This window comes from Mastomys coucha, unplaced genomic scaffold (assembly GCF_008632895.1).
Source record: "Mastomys coucha isolate ucsf_1 unplaced genomic scaffold, UCSF_Mcou_1 pScaffold1, whole genome shotgun sequence".
Lineage (NCBI taxonomy): Eukaryota > Metazoa > Chordata > Mammalia > Rodentia > Muridae > Mastomys > Mastomys coucha.
This window is the reverse complement of record NW_022196891.1, coordinates 52,137,333-52,144,678: the sequence shown is the minus strand read 5'-3', so window position 1 is coordinate 52,144,678 and position 7,346 is coordinate 52,137,333. Positions and strand designations below refer to the sequence as shown.

Sequence of the window (7,346 nt, the reverse complement as noted above, 5' to 3'; positions counted from 1 at the left end):
AGAGGAAGGAGGGTGGGGGTTACAACTCAAATGCAAATTATAAAGTAGGAAATTCAGCTGGGTGGTGGTGGAGCCAGAGGCAAAGGTAGGTGGGTCTCCGTGAGTTCAAAGCCAGCCTGGTCTACAGAGAAAGTTCCAGGACAGCCAGGACTATAAAGAAAGACTCTGCTCCCTCCTCAAAACAAAACAAAAACAAACAAACAAAAATCTGTAGGAAACTCGGTTTAGAATAAGCATTGGAAAAATCAGTATTGTCAATTAAGTGGGCCTATTGTCTTCAAGGAAATGAACACACCTGGTCATGTGGACGGCCAGAGTGAAAAGTGACCACCAACCTCCTGATCCTTGGCTTCTCTATTAGGAGGTAGCCTCTGACTGACTTCACTCCACATCCTGAGCAGTAGTTAGGCCCAGATCCTGCAGTGACTAGAACACACCCTTATGACAGAGGCTCCGTGTGCTTTGCATCTTGTACCAATAGAATCTATCCTTATGCTTAGGCCCTTCTTTAGGCCCCAGCCCTGAGCTCTGTGTTTATCAGCCAGTAGAACTCATTCTCAGTCACAGGTTTTCCTATGTTTAAATGTTTAAGAAAAGTAAACCACAAGGTCGGTGCCTGGAAGTCTTGACTCAGTGCCTGAAAAAACAGCACTGTACCAAGTTTCATTTTTCAACTCTCTTGCTGCAGATCATTCTACAGCCAGCACGCATGTATGCCTGTGTGTGTGTGTGTGTGTGTGTGTGTGTGTGTGTGTATGTGCGTGCGCATGCGTGAATGTGCCTGCGTCTGTGTCTGATGTAACGCTACAATAATTAAAATAATACGGGGCATCTTGGAGTTGGAACAAATCAGGAAGTCCAGAAATAGATAAATACTTATTGGGAATCTGGCTTATGATAATAATGGCATTTCAAACCATTGAGAGAAAATATGCATTATTCACTAAATAGGGTTGAGATGAGTGGGTGGCCATCTGGAAAAATATTAAGCTGGATCCATACTGTACTTCTTGTATCAGGGTCTACACTAGGAGGAGCCAGTGATTCAAAATTTTAAAAATTCTAGAAAGAACTATGGGAGATTTATGAATAAGCAGAGGAATTGGGGGACTTCATAGCATGATACAAGCCACAAAGAAAAAAGCTAACACATTTTGGTCATATTGCACATTGCATATGGAAAAACTAACAACAAATTTAAAAGAATAATGTCAAGCCAGGAAAAACATGCCCTTATTCTTGATAATAAAGACCTCCCGCTAACCAGTAAGAAAAAGGTCATAATCTGTGATAAGAGAATGGGCAAAAGATAACAAATTGAGGTCATAAGAAAAGTTTAGAGACATAAAGAACTGCTCATATTACTTATAATAAAACCTGTAAACTAAAATTAGAGAGTTGCCATTTATGACTTTTTTTTTTTTTTTTTTTGGTTTTTCAAGACAGGGTTTCTCTGTATAGCCCAGGCTGGCCTCGAACTCAGAAATCTTCCTGCCTCTGCCTCCCAAGTGTGGGATTAAAGGCATGCACCACCACTGCCCCATTTACCACTTTTTAATTACCAAATTGATAAAACCAAAAACCAACCAAACAAAGAACTGTATGCATTCTGTTGAAGGTGTGGTGAATAGATGATCCATTGTTACCAATGCATGGTGGTGGTGGTGGTGGTGGTGGTGGTGGTGGTGGTGATGATGATGATGATGGAGCACTAAATCTGATTGTCCTTTATGGATGCACATATCCGATGACTGGTCTGCTCTTGTTAGGAATGATTTTTAGCTACTTTTAGACAAAGTTTTAGACAGAGTTACTCTTTGTAGCATTACTTGAAAGAGTAAAAGGTCAGAAGCCACCTAAATGCCCATTAAAACAGGTCTGCTGGGGCTGGGGAGTGGATCAGTGAAAAAGCTGGACTCAGGGACCGGACGTCTGTAATCTTAGCACTCCACAGTGAGACGGGAGGCAGAGGCAGGAGACTCGCCCAGAAGCCCGGAGATTAGGTAATTAGTTACTTATTAGTAACTGTCTGGCAGAAACAAGGGAGGTCCTGCCTCATGGAGGTAACTGTCTGGCAGAAACAAGGGAGATCCTGCCTCATGGAGGTAACTATCTGGCAGAAACAAGGGAGGTGGGAGGAGAAATGATTCCCTAGAGTTGCTGGCTCGCCCTCCACACATAGCCACACTCACACGCATAATAATGTTATTAACGTTAGTTAATAGTAATAATGATAAGCCTGGCTAAATGAACTGTACTATGCTGAGAATGGAGCCTCCGGAAGCCTTGAAAGAGCCTATAGTGTTTTATGTGCTGACATGAGACTCAATTCCCAGATACACTTTTCAAGGGAAGAAGATAAGGCTCAGAACTGTGAGTGGGTGGCATTGTTCTTGTGAACAGAAAGAGAAGAACTTGATCGCAGTGAGAGCTAGTGTGTATTGCTGCACATGACCCCTGCTTGGGAGGTGGCTTCTGAGAAACCGACCTGACCTCCAGGAGAGGGGACATGCACTGGAGGTCATCTGTCACCTCCTTGCTGGGGAGGGGCAGTGCTAGATCCTTCACTCAGCCAGTGTGCTACAGGGGCAGGAGGACACGTCCCTTATCACTGCTCAGGTGTCCAGCATGTGCTTATGTGCATGTGGATTTATGACGATTGCTCTTTACTGTCAGCTTGTTTGTACTGAGAGGTGGACGCCGGAAGGATTATTAAGTGGGATATTACTAAGTGCGATGTGAGCGGTACCACTCCATAGGCTGGGACCCTGATGGGATAAAGCGGGAAAGGAGAAAACCTGTGAGTACAGGCTCTCTCTGTCTCTGTCTCTCTGTCTCTCTGTGTCTCTGTCTCTGTCTCTGTGTCTCTTTCTCTGTCTCTGTGTCTCTGTTTCTCTGTCACTCTCTCTGTCTCTGTCTTTCTCTCTGTCTCTGTGAATTTGTGTCTGCCTGTCTCTGTTTCTTTGTCTTCCCCTCACCCCTGACCCCTCTCTGCTTCCTGCTGCTGGGAGGTAAGAAGCTTTGCTCTCCATGCTCTTCTGTCACAATCGTTCTGAAACCTCTGAGACCATGAGCCAAGACAGATCCCTCTTCCCACTGTTCTGCCCAGGTCTTTGTTTTATTTATTTATTTATTTACTTATTTATTTATTTTGTTTTTTCGAGACAGGGTTTCTCTGAGTAGCCTTGGCTGTCCTGGAACTAACTCTGTAGACCAGGCTGGCCTCGAACTCAGAAATCCGCCTGCCTCTGCCTCCCAAGTGCTGGGATTAAAGGTGTGCGTCACAACTGCCCGGCATGCCCAGGTCTTTGTAAGTAAGAGGGACGGAATGTCTGGTTCACACATTATTCACCAACTTTCTCTGGGGGCCTCGGGGAAAGAATGGGAGGGAACATTTTGATGTATTTTCCTATTGGATCATGCTTTTAATAATTTAAAGCAACAAATAAATACATGAGTGGCAGAATCCGGAGGATGGGGATGCACTGTGTGTGTGTGTGTGTGTGTGTGTGTGTGTGTGTATGTGTGTGTGTGTGTGTGTGGTGGGGGAAGGTCCTGAGGCAGCTGGGAAAGTCTAGCCCTGAAGCCAGGAGTGGTAGTGTAAGCTAGCCCTGAAGCCAGGAGTGGTAGTGTAAGCTAGCCCTGAAGCCAGGAGTGGTAGTGTAAGCTAGCCCTGAAGCCAGGAGTGGTAGTTAAGTCTGGAATCCAGCATGCTGGAGGCTGAGGCAGTATGAGGCAGAGTGGACTGGGCATCCTGTCAGCTCAGCTTTCCCACAGAGGCTGACAGAGAACAGTGGAGCAGCCAACACACAAGACTACCGTTTGCTCATGGCTAAAGATGGTGGTGACTTTATAGCATCCTGGACATTTCACATCCATAAGGTAGGAACTGGGGCTCTGCACTAAGATCCTTTTTCTTGTGTTTCCTCTTCTCCTCTTCTGGAGAGGGATGAAGATCCTTTGCAAGAGGCATATTCTCGTAGGGAGGTCGTCACTACTGGTTTTATTGAGACAGGGTCTCGTTTCATAGTCCAGACTGGCTTTAAACTAGTACTTGGTACTGGATTTGAACTTTCAACCCTCCCATCTCAGCCTCCAGAGACATGGCAAACATTAAGCATATTAAAACACAATCTAACAGTCAAAATATATGAAAGAGCATATGATGAAATGTAACACCTCTCCCATTCATTACCCATAGGCTCCCAGAGATAGTTTTCTGATATTGTATTAGACTTTTCTTCATGGAGACAAGAGGAATGTTATGTCTCCCATCGGTCTCAGCCAGGGAGGTACAGTGGCACCGCTTTGGGGGCTTGTTCTGTGCCCGTTGGGGCTGTGGCTAGGGCAGGGTCTGGTTTTAGTGGTGCAGACACTGGTTTTCTGCTCAGAGAAAATGTTCCCTGGGCTTGAGCAGTTCCCTGGAGACCTTCAGGGTTTTAAAACACTCACTCTTGGTCCCAGCTCCAGTTAAGCTCCATGCTGCCTGAATGGTGTGCAGAGGCCCTAACAGCAGTAGAGAGGAGGCAGAGGGCTGGGAGCCTGTGTGCTTCCCTCCCCCACAGAAAACAGTCTCTTTGCTTCTCTTCCCTTCCCTTGCTTGCCCAGGCACAGCCTGGCGCCACTTTGTGATGAGTTGGTGTCAGGTGTCAGGGCTATGATAAAGGAAGGAGTCAGAGGGGCCGCCACCTCCTCCCTCACTCTGTATACTATACAAGTCCCAAGGACCACCAATCCCTTGACACACATACACGTTTGATCACACAATCACAGCTGATCGGATTCTGTAACTGCATTAACCACCACGTACACTTCTGCAAGCAGCAGCACCAGCAGCAGCAGCAACCACATGGCCTCTTAGCCACCCCACAGTCCCCTCTTGCAACTGCAACATTGTAGCCATCTTCTCAATGTGTGTTATGCTGTCACTTAGGACCCTGAGCAGGACTCCCCACACCCTGTGCTACAGATGCGTGGAAGGAGCACGGACATGCGTGGGGGCTGATCCTGAAGGCTCTTAGGCAGGAGTGGGTGGAGTCTGGCATTGATTGGGAACACTGGCCAGTCTTCTGAAGTGGAAGGTGTGATCCCCAGAGGGTTTCACATCACTTTAGCTATAGCCTTTTCTTGCCGATCAAGATGACCATGCTGGGCTCTGCTCTGCGGTGAAGCAGGGGTGGGAATAGGGTAGAAGAGACTTACCTGTGTCCCAGCAGCTCACCGGCTAGGGCTCCTTTATATAGAAGTGTGGCCTCAGGTCTCCTGAAAGCCACTTTCTCAGGAGTTGGATTTGGCTGCTGAGTTATGTCAGCACAGTCTCTGTGAATGATGGATAATTTCAATTCTCAAAACGAGATAAGAATCAGCAGGGAGACTGGCCCCTCGGAATGCCTGTGGGGCGTTCTTTCTAGAGTGTTAATTGAGGTGGGTAGATCCACCCACTGTGTGTCACATCACCCACTGCGCTGTGATCGTCAGGGGTTGACCTGGGATCCTGGACTGCATGAGGAGAACCGCAGCTGAGTGCAAACATTTGTTATTCCTTTATTGTCCTGATTTCAGACGTGAAAGCAACCTGACCTGATGCTTCAAGCCCTGGCACGTGACCAGATGCTTCAAGCTCTGGCTGTCCTCACGTCCCCGCCGTGACGGGCTGTACCTTGAACCGTGAGCTCGTATAAACTCTCCCAAGTTGGTTTTGCCAGGCTGTCTTCTCACTCCCACAGAAAAGAAGACAAGGCAATGTGGCAGGGGCCTGCACCCGGCCAATCCATGCTGGCTGCTGAGTCAGCTCAACCAAAGACATGGCTCTCAACCAATGATGTGAGAGCTACACTGAAGACTGAGGCTGCGCTAGCTACCTGGTGTCCAGCACAAGTCACCTTTCTTCCTGCTGTCTCTGCACCCGTGGGGCAGTTGTCATTTACCTCTGGGGTCACAGCTGTCTGCCCACTCTTCCCCAAAGCCTTAGGCATTTGGGCTGCCCAGGAAGCAGGGCTGGCACCTGCTATGTACTGGCACAGTGCCAACTAATAAAGTCGCTCCAGGGTTTCTGCTTCTTATTAGGACCCCAGGATGGAATGAAGAGGGAAGAGCAAAGACAGACTGCAATTTCTCCACACTCTCCAGGAGCTCTGAGGACTTAGATAGGAAGTGTAGGTGGCAGTGCTACTGGAGGACATAAGGGGAAGCACAGGACAGGGACACAGAGGGGACTGTAAGACGTAGGTTGGGGTCACTTCTTAAGTGTGAAGCTAGTTGCTACAGGGGAGCAAGCTTGTGAGCTCATACCTCACGTGGGGCAGAAAGCCCAGCTCTGGGGCCATAGCAGTTGGGAGAAAAGGGGTGAGGTAAGGCTGCAAGGAGCTCGGAAGTTTCTGCTGAGGAGGCTGGGCCTTACGTAACGAGCCACAGGGAGTCACGAACACAGGAAGATGATTCAGCCAACACATGGCGGCTCAGGGAGACAATTCCATCTTCCGTGAGGAGGTCTGTGGAGAGGGGGCGCAGACTCAGGTGTTAGCATGCATAGCAGCCAGAGCAAGATGCATAGCTAGGACACCAACTGCCGGGGATCAGGAAGGCTGAGGGGCAAATGGATTGTGGGAAAATGCAGGAGCTCTGGCCAAAAACAATGTGGGGCACCAGTAAAGATGTGGCTCAGTGTGGGCAGGAAGAGTTAGGAGTTAGGGGACTGAGAAGTAGGGGCAGGAGGAACCAGCAGTCGGGGGTCGGGGAGGGCTTTCTAGGCCTGGTGGAGTAGTATGGAAGAGCAGACTTTCTCTAGGTCATTCCCACATGCAGGTCTCAGCGCCTGCTGGTCTTTCCATTTTGTCAGTGGCAGGGGAAGAGCGAGCTCTCCTCTATGCAGGGGGATTGCTAGCTCTGCTGACAGGCACCCCATGCTTCCTGTTTTCTGGTTTTAGCGAGAGCTATGTTTTTCCTCCAAGGAAAGAGGAAGTAGTCCTCACAGCTGCCTCTGAGGTTCCCCAAGGTATGTCCTGGGCTGTCAAGAGGGTCTTCGAGCCCTCTCCCAAGCTCCCAAGCTCCTAAGCGACTTGGGCAGTGAGAAAGGTTTTCTTTGTCTTCCCAACTTCTAGGCCAGGATTAAAAGGAGCACCACCCAGGGAGTTATAAATAACCCTCTTGCCCAGGCAACGACCAAGACCAATTGAACACAGTCTGAGGGGGAGAGTGTATTTGAAAGCACCCTGGAAGATTGCAGGGTACAGCCAGGCTTGGCAACCTCAAGTCCAAGTACATGTTCCTGTAAATGTTGCTCTTAACAATGGAGCAGGTGTTCCTGATCTATTGAAAACGAGGCAAGGCCAGGGAAGGGGTTAGCG

The 7,346-nt window shown here is 48.5% G+C and overlaps 1 long non-coding RNA gene across 1 annotated transcript in view; it reads left to right on the top strand.

The window, feature by feature from the left end:
• Positions 1–3,853: 3,853 nt before the first annotated feature.
• The window catches only part of LOC116070622, a 32,656-nt gene continuing 29,163 nt past the window's right edge, over positions 3,854–7,346 (top strand). The window contains exon 1 of the long non-coding RNA XR_004110483.1: positions 3,854–3,882. This is a non-coding gene — a long non-coding RNA (uncharacterized LOC116070622). The remainder of the gene's footprint in view (positions 3,883–7,346) is intronic.